General features: G+C 44.9%; 1 protein-coding gene and 1 long non-coding RNA gene across 2 annotated transcripts in view; both read left to right on the top strand.

Moving 5' to 3' along the window:
- The window catches only part of LOC116224975, a 5,919-nt gene extending 1,930 nt beyond the window's left edge, over positions 1 to 3,989 (top strand). The window contains exons 3-4 of the long non-coding RNA XR_004165831.2: positions 1,414 to 1,486; positions 2,756 to 3,989. This is a non-coding gene — a long non-coding RNA (uncharacterized LOC116224975). The remainder of the gene's footprint in view (positions 1 to 1,413; positions 1,487 to 2,755) is intronic.
- An 870-nt stretch (positions 3,990 to 4,859) lies between these two features.
- The window catches only part of LOC105891985 (glutamate receptor ionotropic, kainate 5), a 71,240-nt gene continuing 60,736 nt past the window's right edge, over positions 4,860 to 15,363 (top strand). The window contains exon 1 of the mRNA XM_031585972.2: positions 4,860 to 5,121. The gene's annotated coding sequence lies outside the window, so the exon portion shown is untranslated. The remainder of the gene's footprint in view (positions 5,122 to 15,363) is intronic.

Genomic DNA, 15,363 nt, shown 5'->3' on the forward strand with positions numbered 1-15,363 from the left:
GGGCTGGAGGACTGCACAGTCAGGCAGCCTCTGCCGCCACTGTCTCTGCTGCTGTTAGCCCATCTGTGTGTTAGCGGGGGGAGAGAGCGGGCGGCAGGGAATGGCTATTTAACTGCCTTTTTACTGGCTGCATGGTGGCATGCTGTGTGTTTGTATGTTTGAAGCGTGTGTGTGTGTGTGAGGAGAATTTGGTGGTGTGAGTTGTGTGTATGCGTGACGTGTTATTATTATTATTATGTGTGTGTAAAGGGATTGATTATGTGACTGCTGTGCGTTAGTGTGTGTGTTTGTGTGTGTGTTTATGAGTGTGTGTTTTTATTTGTGTACCATGTGGTAAGTGTGTGTTGTATTCTATAAAGTATAATTAGAAAGACTACAATTGTGATTAGTAGAGTATGTGAGTGACAGAGAATGAACAGATGATTGAACCATGCCTCCATGCACACAGGGTGTCTCATTCAGCCTATAGCCTTTTGCCACACTCACTTGAAGACACACACACACATACACACACACAAAGACACAGACACACACACGCGCACACACACACACACACACACACACACACACACACACACACACACACACACACACACACACACACACACACACACACACACACACACACACACACACACACACACACACACATTTCCCTTAATCCCTCCTGCACACAATTATACACACACAAGGTTACGCACACACACACACACACACAGTTTGTGTACACGTAGACCTTAGGATACATACACACTCACCCTCTTCCATTCCCTCACCGACTCTTCCTTGATTGCTGCATGCACTGTTGTGCGAAACACAGTATGATAACACAGTGTATTTCCACACACACACACACACACACACTCACTCTTATATTAACACACTGAGACTCTCAGATACACACACATAGTCTCTCTCTCTCACACACACACACACACACACACACACACACACACAGTGGTGTCTACATGGCCTCTCTCTTAATTGCCACATGCGCCACTGTGCACAGCACACCACGATGACACAATGTAGTTCTTCATAGTGTAGCGACAGCTTGAAAAATGTCAGCTACGGGCCCCCACGCCGCAAATAATGAAGAGCAGAAAGAGAAACACTGATAACAGTGATTTAAAAATGTGTGATTTATTGGGCTCAAATTGCCCGCCATAAATTATGGGCGAAATAGGGAAGTCGCATGATATCAGTATCAAGCGGCTCTGTTGTTGTCTGAGTGTCCATTTATAAATGGTAGCTGATGCAAACAGCGTGATTTATCTGCTAAAGGATTCGTAAGATAAATCATCTCATAAAGCTCTCATGATCTCAGCTGGGGAGAGGGAAAGAGGTAAAGAGAGAGAGGGAGAGAGATAAAGAAAGAGAAAATGGCTGAAGAGTAATTTCTTACCTTCTCAGGTGCAGCCAAGGTGAAGCTATAGAGAAGATAATATTTCATCTGTGGACTTAGTCTCACAAAAGCTGTCCAGTGGTGAGTATCTGTGTTTTTATTTATTTCATTCGAAGTGGCTCCGTCGTGGCTTTGTGCCGGCTGACACGCACAGGCCACCTATTCATGACACACGCACATCTGGCAAACACCTTGACTGGCGCCATCACACCCATACGACCAGTGCACGGTTGCCATGGCAACGCACTCACCACACCCACCCACCTCCATCATCCACCTCAACATATACTCAACAGATCATGCCACACACAGACACACACAACACACTCACACACACACACACACACACACACACACTACTGTTGTTCTTGTAACATACACACTGCAAGCTATCATTCTTCCCACATTCTATGATTCTCTCTTTTTCTCTCTTTCACACTCTGTTTTTCTCTCTTTCTCTGTCCCTGTTTTTGCCCTGCTGTTCGGTGACAAATTTCATACTGTGGTAGAAGTAGACCACTGGTGTATACAGTGGCCACTTAGCCCCCCACCTCTTCTGCATGGAGGGAGCGAGAAGGGTCTTGGGTGGAGGGTTGTGTTACACCATAACATCATACCAACCTCTCAGCTTTGGGAACATTACCAAAGAAAACTGCTACCAACTGCCCCCTTAACACTCCCCAAAGAAGGACAACCATTTACAATGGACGGTCTCTTTCCACCACATTCAAGGGTCGCTGAGTTGCTCCACGGTGCTCCCTTCTCCACCATTGCACTGTTGATGCCCTGAGCCTCAGAGAGGTGCTCTGTCTGTGGAGGGGCTGGTTGGGGTGAGGATAGGTGGTGGCAGATCGAGGGGAGGGGGAGGTGCTGATGGGTGGGGGTGGTGATACGCAGAGACACCTCCTGTGACTTTTGAGGCTGCAGGTATCGTATGACAGGGTGCCAAGCTCCTTGGGTGACAGCAAGAGAGAGAGAGAGAGAAAAAGAGAGAGAGAGAGAGAGAGAGAGAGAGAGAGAGAGAGACTGTGTGCATGCATGCACGCACGCATCACGCAAGGGAAGCGTGTTGTCAACACTGAGTGATGGTGTGGAGAGGAGAACGAGAGGGGGAGAGAGGTGGGGGGACAGGGGGTATAAATAGTATAGAGGGAGTTGGGGGATAGGAGGGAGGGGGGGGGGGTTGTGAAATGTGGCAAAAAATATCTCAAGTGAAACGCCCTTCTTTTAACCTTTCTATGTGTCTCTGTCTTTTTTTCCTCTCCTCTTTCTCTGTCTCTCTGTCTCTCTGTCTCTCTCTCTCTCTCTCTCTCTCTCTGTCTCTCCTTCTGTCTGTCTATCTACACATAGATGACGGATCACTCCTCTCTTGTTGTCTACCCGGAGGCTTTTTCCTGCTCCATCCAGGGCTGTGAGCCGACCCCGAGGTGCTGCCCTTCTGCGCCATAACCCCTATAGCGCTCTCAGAATACCTCAAAACCCCCTGCAGGATCTCCCACAATCCACCTGGTTTTCCAGCTGCAAGGAAGTTCTCCCACAGGCCCTGTCGCAGTGAATTAGCCATTCCAGACAGGATTGGTGGCTTTGAAATCCGGTGTCCAGGGAGACAGAGGGAAAACAAACAAATTCATAGATACCCAACTGGGATTTGCGGATATTCTTGTGTTTGCTGTTGTCGTTGTGGTTTTTCTGCCTGAGTGTTTGCTGACAGAACCAGCCAACCATTTGGCATTCCCAACCAGGATTCCTTTGTGATGAGGTTCAACCTGGGAGCGGGTTCGAAATGGAAGATTCCAAACTTACCCAGTGGACATCTTGGAGCGATATAACAACCTCCTTCTCGGTGCCGGATTTGCACAGGAATGAATGGATGTATGCCTGATCGCTACCTGAATTTTCCCTCCCTCCAACAGTTTTCCTCTTTTAATAATTGCATTTTGTTCCCCTTGTCTCTCTCATGCTCCACATCTGGTGTTCTCTAATTTGTATGAAAAAAGGAATCTCATATCAGACCCAGTCTGTTTTTTTTTCTCTCTCCTTCAACCCACCTCACCTAATATGAAAGCCCCGAAACATATTAAAAGAGCATCAAGGAGAAGAGGGGGAAAGATCTGAGAGATAGATAGAGTGAACCAGAGAAAGACTGAAAGAAACGAGGATAGGGAGAGAGGGACTTTCTTGATAAGCTCCCTCCTTCTTTTCACATTGAGAAGAGTGGAATTTTCAGAGGGAGACGGGAAAGAAAAAAAAAGATGAAGAGGTAGACTGTGAATGGAGAGATACGAAGAATAGCAAGAGAAAAAAAAGAGGTCTGGAGACGACGAGCCCTCATTTTAAGACATTCATTGACTGGGTTACCGTCACTCTGCAGCACCGTGCTACCACTGAACTGGGAGATAGAGTGAGAGGAAGAAAGGAAGAGAAAAACACAGAGAGAATAGCTTTAAACGATTCGGCTGCCCTGCAGTCAGGGGGACAATTAGGAGGATTTGATTATATGCCTTAATTTCCCCAATCAGGTGCCAGACCAGTGGCAGACAAATAACTCACAAGACAGACAGAGAGAGTTAGAGAGAAAGAGAAAGAGAAAGATAGACTGAGAGAGTTAGAGAGAAAGAGAAAGAGATAGACAGAAGGGAAAGATGTTCCAGTGAGAAGACTGAGAGAAAGAGCGACAGAGAACGATAGAAAGACAGAGAGAGAGAGAGAGACAGAGAAAACGGGCAGGAGAGAAACAGGTGCCACAGATACAGGTTATTATCTCCAACCTCTTTAATTGAGTTGAGGCTGTCACCCCCCTCCGCCTCCCCACCTCTCTCCTCTCCTCTCCTCTCCTCCTTCCTTTTCACCGGGGAAAGAAGATCTTTTTTTTTTTCCGCGGGCCCTCGCTGGACTGCAGGAGAGAGGCCTTTCACGTAACGCAGCGACTCACCGAAAGAAGGGAAGAGCTAGAGGATAGAGAAACGAAAGAGAGAGAGAGAGGTTTCTTTTCTTTCCCCCTGTTTCTTTACTTCCTTCATACCACAGCTGAAAACAAAATGCACTCTCCTCCCCTCAGTGGTATTTTATTTTCATAGCTAGCAGTCTATCATTATTTCCCCCTATCCCTCCCTCCCTCCCTCCCTCTCTCCACTCTCTGACTCCCTCTGTATCGCACAGTGGAGGACGGGGATTTAGTTATCTCATCACAGTTGGATATTTCTGCTTCTCCGACAGAATTTTCCCTCCCCACCCCAGGGATACATCCGTTTCTCTGCGAGGTCAAACCCGGGAAATCTGACATTGCTTTGAGTGAAAAAAAAGGTCTCATCCATCCCTCCGTGGCGGTGAGGGAAAACAATAATTAAAAAAAGAAAAAGAGCACGAGAAGGAGGAGGGGGAAAAGAAGAGAAAGAGAGAAAGACAGGAATCCTCTTCTCTTCTGCCCCCCCCCCCCCCCCCCCCCCCCCCCCGCTCCCCCATATTCCCTCAACTTCCCGGTCGGATTCGGCGCGCTATTCTCCCCCACAACCTGCCTCCCCCTCTCCACTAACGCTCCCTCTCCTCCTCCTCCCCCTCCTCCTCCGTCGGGGGCCGTGGATACTCTCTCTTCCTCTCCCCTCCTCTGCCCGCCTCATCTGCGGGATCCGCCAGCATTCCCGCGTGGGGACGACTGAGCCGGCTAGCTTCCACGCCGATCCTTTGACATTAGCTCCTGGTGACGTCTGATTCATTCTGTGAGTATATCTGCCTTCCCTGTCTCTTCCTGGCTCGCGCTCTCGCCTGTGCTTTTGGTGTGTGTGTACGTGACTCTCTCTCTCTCTCTCTCTCTCTCTCTCTCTCTTTCTCTGTGTGAGTGTGTGTGTGTGTGTGTGTGTCCACACACGATAATGACTGGCTCTCCATATTAAATGTTGCCACCTGTGCGGATAGCATGCAGAGATGTCAGTGTATTTGATTACTATGCTGTGTAAGGTTATGTATATGCGTGTGGATTTGTGAGTGGATATATTACGGGTTTTTTTTATGCGTGGCTCAAGCCATGATTATGATTATGGTTTGTGTGTTTGGTTGTGTTTGAGTGTGTGTGTGTGTGTGTGTGTGTGTGTGTGTGTGTGTGTGTGTGTGTGTGTGTGTGTGTGTGTGCTGGTGTGTGCACGTGTGTGCATGATAGGGGTAGTACACTGCTCTCTGATACACATTATATTATAACTAGATACCAACCAACTGTACTTACATAGGCCTTTGAGCATTTATTTTGTGTGTTTGTGTGTAGGCTGTGTGTGTGTGTTTGTGTGTGTAGGCTGTGTGTGTGTGTGTGTGTGTGTGTGTGTGTGTGTGTGTGTGTGTGTGTGTGTGTGTGTGTGTGTGTGTGTGTGTGTGTGTGTGTGTGTGTGTGTGTAATAAAATGTCCATGAGGAGAGTTCCTATTTAGCCTGTCACCACAGAACAGTTAATGATTTAATAATAGACATAAATTGATCCTGACACCCAAGTTCATGACAAGCATGCACAATAATAAGAACAACAACAACGAAAATTTGCATCTAAATTTCCCCTATTAATTGTAGTCTCTCCATGTGTATGCTTGGCTAAGCATATCATTTCTTTCGTCTCTGAAAGAACTGACTTTTTTCCATTCCTTTCAAAACAAAGAACTGAATGAAAGCAAACAATTAGCGTGAGTGGTGTTATGTGTGAATGACTGTAATTGAGAGAAGATTCCTTTTGTTAACCAAAGTTCCTCCATTACAAGCTTGTTGGGTTTCCATGGAGCCGCTGCTCAGAATCTGTCAGAGAGTCCCTCTATCACTGTCCTGGGCACAAGAATGCCTGGTGATAACTGGAAAGCCCTATTGATATCTTAGCCCTAATAGGAGACCACGGGGTAAAAAAATCACATTCATTTAGAAGTAATCCGGTGAACAGGAACTGATTCATTCCTGTGAGCCAAAAGTCAGACAGTTTTGGTCTACTGGGGAAAGAGAAGGCTTGTGATTTGAGAGTATTATTGGTCCATCTCCAGGTTAAGGGATATGTTGTGTTGGTCACAAGGTGTTGAGTATGAGTGAACAGACTTTTTTTCCTTTATGGACGATGGATTTAGGTGCTGTAATGCTAAGGAGAGAGCTTGAATTATTTGTAATTAAACACCAGTTGTAAAGGTGAATGCAGATGAGATGAATGCTCTGCTCAGAAGTATACTTTTGTTTTTGAAGAGAAACCTGCTAATGCTAATCGTTCAGGGGTAATATTTTTTGTGGAAACACAGAATTCCTGGTTTCAAAGAAGTTAATTTCTTTGTGGAGCAAATCATTTTTTTGAAGTTGAGAATGTTTATGTCCTGTTTTCAGACAGTCCTGTATTCCTTGAAGTTGAAGGTGGATTCCACTCTCAAAAGCCTATGTGTATTCATGATATTCCTTTGATCACAGACATATTAGCCATTTATAAGTGGCTAATGACTTTATAATACCAAACATAGGTCAGATTTTCATTTTTTTTCATTAAATGTCACTAAATCTTTTATATTTATTTAGAAAAGCTGGTCTTTACATAGCAGACAATTAACTGCAAGCAAACACAATAATTTGTAATCCACCTGAACCTACTTGTTTTTGTCTTCATAATAAAACTCATTAAAATAGCTGGCTAATTTAATGCCAGGGGTTAATTCAAATGCTATACTGGATATAAATGGAACCATACCACAAAGAACTGGTGTCAGTGGTTGGCGTTAATCAAGAGAATTATTCTCTTGGGGATGTTTCCACGCAGGCTGTATTTGCACTTCTGTCAGATAATGAATTTGAACTTTAGGGCCCTCATGAACACAAAGTATCAGCCTCTTTTGCTTGTTAATCAGACCATTACATTATTACCTATATGCTGTTCTTTATTCAGAGATTTCATAACAGCTATTTCAGTGCTCTACAAAGAATGTCTCTCCACTGATCCCTTCATAGTCATTCTGTTTCATCTGCGAAGAATGGAATGCATTTTCAACATTTGCCAGATCATCATCAGGCAATTCATAGAATTGTATGCTCCTTTCTCACCACATTCACCTTGCCTTTCCAAAAACTCATAACATGATAGCATGACTGCACAAGGTAGCGTGAATATCAAGCTAACCACTGTAATAAAGCTGTGATTATAGTCAGTAATCTCCAACCCCTCTGGGCATGTTAATTCAGCTAGCCATGGCGGTGATGTCATCAGTGTGTTATTGAATGCATTGATAGAAGACATTGAATGAGGGAAGATGAGTGGTTGAAGGTCACTGCCAGCCCCCAATCGAAGGTCAAAAACCATCCCTGGACTAGCATATGAGATCTGTCTGAGGTTCTGTTATGTATACCCTGAAGAGAGTTTGAATGACATTGGTGACACTGTTCGCATGTGGTCCACCCAACCTAATTAGAAATTAAACACCTGTAGATTCGTTTAACCTCAGGTTTGACTGCAGGGGACTGGAATGTCTGTCAGGATGGCTCCTTGATAAACGTGATTAGAAATGTAATGTTTCCAAAGCTGGAAATATCAAAGATTGTCTTTCTGCATATGTCCTCTCTCTTTCAAAAGAAATTCCTTAGACCAGATTTGCTGATGGAGACCAACCATTTTATGTCTTCGTGAGTGTACAGAGAACCACGTAATGTGAAGCACTTTGCTAATAACTACCCAGACTTGCTGAGTTTGAAATGGTGGCTTTAGCTCCATGGTACTTCATTATGCTCCTCAGTGGGCCAGCACTTATGCCATTTTAAACGGCATTGTGCTCCATAATGTCTTTGCACATTACATTGGAGCATATAGGCACCAGAATGTGGCCTGTGGCAGTTGCTCATTATCCCAGAGAGGTGTGGGGGGGGGGGGTATTTGAACATCTCAGTGTGATGCTTTATGAGACGAGGCGGACATCTCGTGAGGGGTCGGCTGAGTGTACAGAGAGGCTGCGGTCATGTCGGCACCCCGGCAGACACAGAGGGCTTGTGGGGCCGGTGGGGGGGAGTTGGATGTAGCGGAGACACTGAGGTGAGGTGTTGTGAGGTGGCAGTGGTGACGGTGGGAGGGGGAGGGGGAGGGGGAGGGGAGAGAGTGAGCGGGAGCTGTGCTTAGTCAACAGTGCTCAATGGAGCGAGGCGCATTTTTACTGCAACACGTCCACACGCATACTCTCCCTCTCCCAGTCTCCCTCCCTCTCTCTCTCTCTCTCTCTCTCCCGCTCTTTCTCAGTCGCTGTCTCTGCTCTCCCGATTCCCTGCCTCTTTCGCTCTTTCACGGCAAGAACACTCACACATACACGTACTCTCTCTCTCTGTCTCTCTCTTTGTCTCTCTGTCACTCTCACTGTCTATCTCCTGCTTTCTCCATCTGACTTTCTTCCTCTACACACACACACACACACACACACACACACACACACACACACACACACACACACACACACACACAAGCACTCCTCTCCACTGTGTTCTCCCTCTCTCTCCTTCTTGCACACAGGCAGACACACACCTCTTCTCCCAGACATAAACACACTCCTGCTGTTTCTCCTGCAGTCTCTTCCCTCCTTTGTTGCACAAACACAGATATAGTCACACTCACACTGCTCCTTCCCCTTCCTTTCCATCTCTCTCTCTTTCTCTCTCTCTCTCTCTCTCTCTCTTTCTCTCTGTAGTAAACACACACTCATTCTCCTACCCACTATCCTCCTCTTGCTTTCAGCCCTCACCGCCCCCCCCCCCCCGGCCCCTTCCTGCCCCCCCCCCCCCCCCCACTCTGGAGCACATGGGGTCAGTGTTGTATGTGTGACATTTCACCCTGCCATTTCGGCTCAAACAGTACCCCCCGCAGTTCTCTCCGCGTAGTTTTTTTTGTGTTGTTTTTGCTTCTTTTTGTCGCATAATGGTTGACAGCACAGAGTAGCCCCACCGGGTAGCTCAGTCAGACAGGGCCGAAGCTTGAGGCCTGACCCGTCATCGGAGGGGGTTGCCTTGTCCAGTTCAGTCAAAAGTCGGGCGTCAATGTGAGAGCAAGTGAGCGAACGACGAGTGAGCAACGCAGGCATGCATGTTTCTATTTCGAGATTGTAGAGGTGCCAGTCACCCGGAGCAATGGCCTGTTATTTTCATGTCATCCCGAGATGGATCTCCATAAACGAGAATGCGTTGTCGTCCCTGACGTGTCTTCAGTTCATCTGACTACAGTATGTAAGGATCGACTCAGGTCCGACTCAAGTCCGAGCAGCCATCAAGTGCAGGTGTCAGCCACAGGGAGCTCTCAAGAGTGAAGCTCTTGCTTGCTGACAGCTAAAAAATGAAATCTGAATCCAATGAAAACACACAGCTGCTTACTGTGGTTGAAATTGCACAGAATGCGGAAACCAGCCCTAAATGATTTTTGTACAAATCCATTGGATGCTTCAGAGTTAGCGCTTGCAGATATGTTTAGATACTTATGTCAAGAGGCTTGAGGAGGCATTCATTAGCTCTTGTACCATTCTTCTGGATAATTCTACCAAACTGGCACTATACATGAATATTTGTTTATGTCTGAGTGCAATATCAATGAGTGTGTGTGAGTGTGCTCATATTCACGTGGAGGGCTTGTTGGCATGTCCTTGGCATTTGTGGTTGTGTGTGTGTGTGTGTTTGTGTGCAGTCTTTTCACGTGTTCATACATGGTATCCATTCTGTGAAGGATGTTTAAGTATGGCTGCAGCCATTGGACTGTGTGTGTGTGTGCGTGTGTCTGCGTGTGTGTGTGTGTGTGTGCGTCTGTACACAAATAAGCAGTCGTTGCCAGTGGCTGCTTTCAGAGGTGCGGATGTGGAGCACCTGCACCCTCTGCTTGATGATGAGAGTCACACAAACAGGTCTGGCTGAAAGGACCCCAGAGGTGAGGCCACTGTGACATTGGTTGACTTCCGACTGTGCCTTGCCTTGCATAGACAGATGTCACGTGGCAAAACCTTTTTTTTTTATTCTCCAGGAAACTTAGGGGTCATTCTTAGGCTCTTTCATTTGGAAAAATAATGAGAGTTCACGCAAGCATTCATTCATTGTTGCCCTGAAACTATTTCCGCTTTACGAACCATGGAAGCCGTGTGACATATTTTTCATTCTTTATCACATTATCTAGCAGTGTGTCTTTTACAGGCTCAGGTTGTTATTGTACAGACAGGATTATATGTGATGTTTGGGCAGTGCAGATTCACAATATGAAAATATTTTCATCTTTCTGCATGAGTTCTCTGATTCATTCAGTTTCACTCACATAATTTCTAAGGTTAAGAATCTGAATCTGAATATATAAATCCACCCAGCCTCAACTCAAACTGGTGAGCAGTTTTTTATTAACATTGAATATTTTCCACAGCCATCTGCTTATAATTCTTAAAAAACTGCTGGAAAATAAACCCATCATCTCACAAGGGCATTTTATTTGGGCTTCAGATTTTTTGATTTTATGTTATCTTGATTGGTATGATGTCCAACCCAGAGCGGTAACTGGATGGCCCTTGTAAAAGGGGGCTGTGCTGACCGCTTCCCCATCTTGTTAAATGCTTAGGCGGACTGGGGATGGCTTTAATTACTCTCACCCTGCTCCCAAGGCTAGCACAGGCAATCACGGTTTCATCTCCAACATGGCCAGAAGCGCTATTCATCTCTGTGTATGCAGGTGGGGGAAGGGTAATCAATAGCCACTGTCTAATGTATGCAGGACTGAAATACACTCTCTCTCTCTATCTCTCTTTCTCTCTCTCTCCCAGTGTTTCTCTTATGCCGTCCATCTTCTTCTCGATCTCTATCAGTCGGTTTGCCATGTCCTTTTTGAAAGCCCAGTCTGTGATCGGCGCTGGCTGGGGAGTGTGTGTTGGTGTGTTGGTGTGTGTCTCGCCCTCCCATCCCTGGAGGCCGCCAGAGGGGTCAGGCGGAGACGAGGGGATTGGCCGAGGGGGCCAAGGCCTTTTAGCGGCGTCATGTTGTATTTTGTCAGGGGGGCGAGAGATGACCCCTCGCCCCGTGTAATTGGCAAACGCAGTCCAGTGGTCGCCCAGGGACTGCCATTCAGACATCACCGGCGAACCGCGCGGCAGCTAAGGAGCCTGGGAGTCCGGCTGTTGTTGGGTAATCACAGGGTTTAGGTGATCTACCTACACTAAGAGCACGCTCTGTGGCCAAGGTACTAATGGAAAGAAGAGGGGAGTAAGGGGGCATATTACCTTCCACTTTTTTTTTAAAATACCCCCATCACTGTTGGCACAAAATGTTTTTATCGGAGGATGCCTCGGTTTCTCTTGCCTCGGTTCCCTCTTTTTGATTTTAATGATGTTAATGAGATGGGTACATTCACAAGCTCATGGGTGGAGTCATCTATTTTGAATGAGATTCTGATGCAAGGACATAAAACTAATCCGACGCTAAAATGAAATGATTGCTCCATAAACGAGGTTGCCCTGCCTGCCTGTAGCAATCACGTCTTGTTTTTGTTGATGCACATTCTTGGAAGGGACCCACATTCAACAGCAGGCACTTTGATTCAGTTGCATGAAAAAGGCTTAAAAAATAAATAAATAAATAAATAAAAAATAAAAAATATGGAGACAGGCGATCTTTGACAAGGCCAAGATGTGTGCTGCGCTGTGATGTGAAAAGGGGGTTATCCCAAGGATGTGTCATGTGGGCCCGTTTCCTCTGGCTCTAAGACCTGTTTAAGGCGGGGCCTGACAGCGTTGATTGGGTCCAATCAAAATGTATTGATTTGCTGTCAGAATGAGACATGTGGGGGTGGAAAGGTGCCCCCCCCCACCCCGAGGCAGGTTGGGTATCCACTCCACTGGTGGTGGTGGTTTGGTGATGCAATGCTCTTGGTCTGAACATGGGGTGAAAGGAGTCTGATTTGAGGCCGTATAATTTCAGGTCTTTTTCTTTCTCCCCTGCAGCTCTGAACACTCCAAAATCAGCAAATGCCAGCCCCCATTGTGCTGGATGTAAGTGACGTTTGGTATTGTCACAGGGTACATTTAACACCGTTGATAAAATGGTGTGAAAGCAGGATATGTACAGTGAGTCACGGTAAATAAGCGTGGGTCAAAATGCAACACTTTTACTAGAGTGCTACGTGTGCCTATTTCATCACATCTACTATGCCGTGGTGCCACACAGTTGCCAAGTCTAATGTTACTGAGGTGTAAGTTTAAAGAGATAAATACACGTTCAGATCCTCATCAGGATAACACCCAAAGCAAACATGGATATATACACCAACACACCAAAGCTGCATGTTTTTTTTTTGGCAGATTTACAATGAATACACACATGCATTGATATGATGTTGTCCATCATACATTTGATAATGTAAAACTCGTTATTTTAAATGTCATCCTTAAAATGTCTTCCATTCCACTCTAATGGTCTGCACATTTCAACCCAAGTCTTGTACTTCCGCTAATTATTCCCATTTTAAGTGCTTGACAGTCATCACTTGCACCCTTTAGTCAGTAAATTAAGTGCTTTGTATGACACTGATTGGCTTAATGCAGACACTCTAACACGGGGGAAAAATGTGCTTGACGGGAAGTGGCAGATTATCACAACTCTCAACTTTGTATATTCTGCATACTGTATATATAGGCTGCATGTCTGCAATATGCATTGTGAGACTTGTGTACCATTAACTATGAAAATATTACTGTATGTGGGTTAGTATATACAAATTCATAAATGAGTAAACCAGTTTCCATTGAAAGGCCACTTTTGTGAAGGACTTGACTAACACCTTATTCTTAGATACTCCTTATACATAGAACAAGTCATTTGGTACTGATTTCAAATTTGCATGACTTAAGATGTAATCAGTGTGAAAGATTTCAGCTTATTCAAACACTAAAATGTATGATCATTTTGGATTATTCTTTGACCTTTAATTGAGCTACGTTTAAAGGTTAATCCATATACTCCTGTATATGATTCTGTACACAGAGGAACTACTCATCTACTTCACTGAGAATACACTGAGTTTCACATCAGATCCTTCTTTACTTATTTTGTGTTTTCACGAATGCAAAATCATTATTAATATTTAGTGTATTAAGAAGCGTAACATGAAGTACACACTGAGGATGATGAAACCTCCCTTTGGACTGAAGTTTGCATAAATAAAACAGAAGTGCCGAAATTGCAACATGTTACAGCAAAGAGAACCAGAACACTAACACCACTGGCTACATCCACTTACTACGCTATATAGCAAAGAGAACCAGAACACTAACACCACTGGCTACATCCACTTACTACGCTATATAGCAAAACTGGTGCCCTGGCCAGCCATGATGCTATTCAAATGCTAATCTTTTGTATTGTAAAAGGAGAATTCATTCAGATGCTCATATCGGAGTTGTTGTTGTTGTTGTTGTTGTTGTTGTTTTTGGTGAGAACTTTGACTCCTTGATTCACAAGCAAAATCGAGAAACTATAATTAATTTACATTCCCAAAAATGTTTATTTTATCATCTGGGAAAAAAAAGTAACTGACATGAAATTCTGACTAAAGTACTTGAATTTTGTCGTTTGATTACACAATTTAAATGATATGTCATCAGTGACCCTCCAAGACTAAAAACAGTCTAGCACCAGATGGTGTTGGTCATCTAATGCATGATGGCTCATGACAGGGCCCTGATTGTGTGAATATGTTAAAATGGTGTGAGTGACTGTGTTTCTTACCCAAAGACATGGTTGGCAAGGCAGATGAGACACCATTGTGGGTGTTCTGTTGGTTCTAAAGGCCACCAGGCACTCCGGTTCCTCTGGGTTATGGGGGTGTGTGTTGCACACTCTTCCAGAACATGTCTTTTTTTTCTCTTGCTGTTGTTCTTTTGCAAGGCTGGACAGTTCTTTGAAGTGCTCCCTATTGGCACCTCATAAATAAACATAAGCAGGGTTTGCTTACGAGCATCATAGCCAGAAAGAAAACAAGAAGAAATACACACACACACAAACACACACACACACACACTTACACTGACTACTAAAATGCTCCAGGATGTTACAACCATGTGTGTAGGTGTGTGTGTGTGTGTGTGTGTGTGTGTGTGTGTGTGTGTGTGTGTGTGTGTTGTGTGTAAGAAATTCATCTTACAGTATGTGTGTGAAGGAAAGAACCTTGAACACACAACTAATCATTAGAAGCCCTCCTACTGTGATGGCACAAAGGTATAAGACTGCTCGACAATTCTGCAAAAAAATGTGAACAAGCTTACAGGAAGATCACAACTGCCCTTACAATGATGCTTGCATGCTTTACTTCACCAGTGCTTCATACAAGCACTTTTGCGGTTGATTCATCCTTGGGGAGATAGAAAGAAATCAGAACAAAACGTTGTGTTTATATAGCAGTCACCTTGTGTGCGTCAGACTCGTTTACAGAGATCAATGCCACAGCAGATCATCCCGTTCAGCCCACATGCGTTCAACTCGTCCGTGAGACACATGGATCAATGTGTGCCTGCGTGCGCACGCGCCCGTGTGTGTATGTGTGTGTGTGTGTGTGTGTTTGTGCATGCTTGCGCGCATGTGTGAAGGTGTGTTTGTGTGTGTATGTGTGTGTGTGAGCACACTGCCAGCCATTGATTTCACCAGTGTAGTCTGATTTTTGGGCGAAGGGTTTATAAACTAGCTCGAGTTGATTATGCTGCTTCACTGCTCTCGAGGGTGAGGGTACTAAGGATTCTCAGGTTCAGATATCTAGCACTGAGATTCATTGCATGGAGGTTTTACACAATCACACGTTACAGTCATTAGGGTAAGTTATATCTCAACGCATGTCACTGGTCAATACGAAGGAAGCATTGTAACTTAATCTCCGGAAGCCCATGAGAAAAGAAGACCCATCTAGTTTGTTTTACTTGACTTAAGTTTTAGTAAATTTAGTACATTTATTAATAGGGAATCTGAAACACAAAGGATATATAG

Source organism: Clupea harengus, chromosome 19, assembly GCF_900700415.2.
Source record: "Clupea harengus chromosome 19, Ch_v2.0.2, whole genome shotgun sequence".
NCBI lineage: Eukaryota > Metazoa > Chordata > Actinopteri > Clupeiformes > Clupeidae > Clupea > Clupea harengus.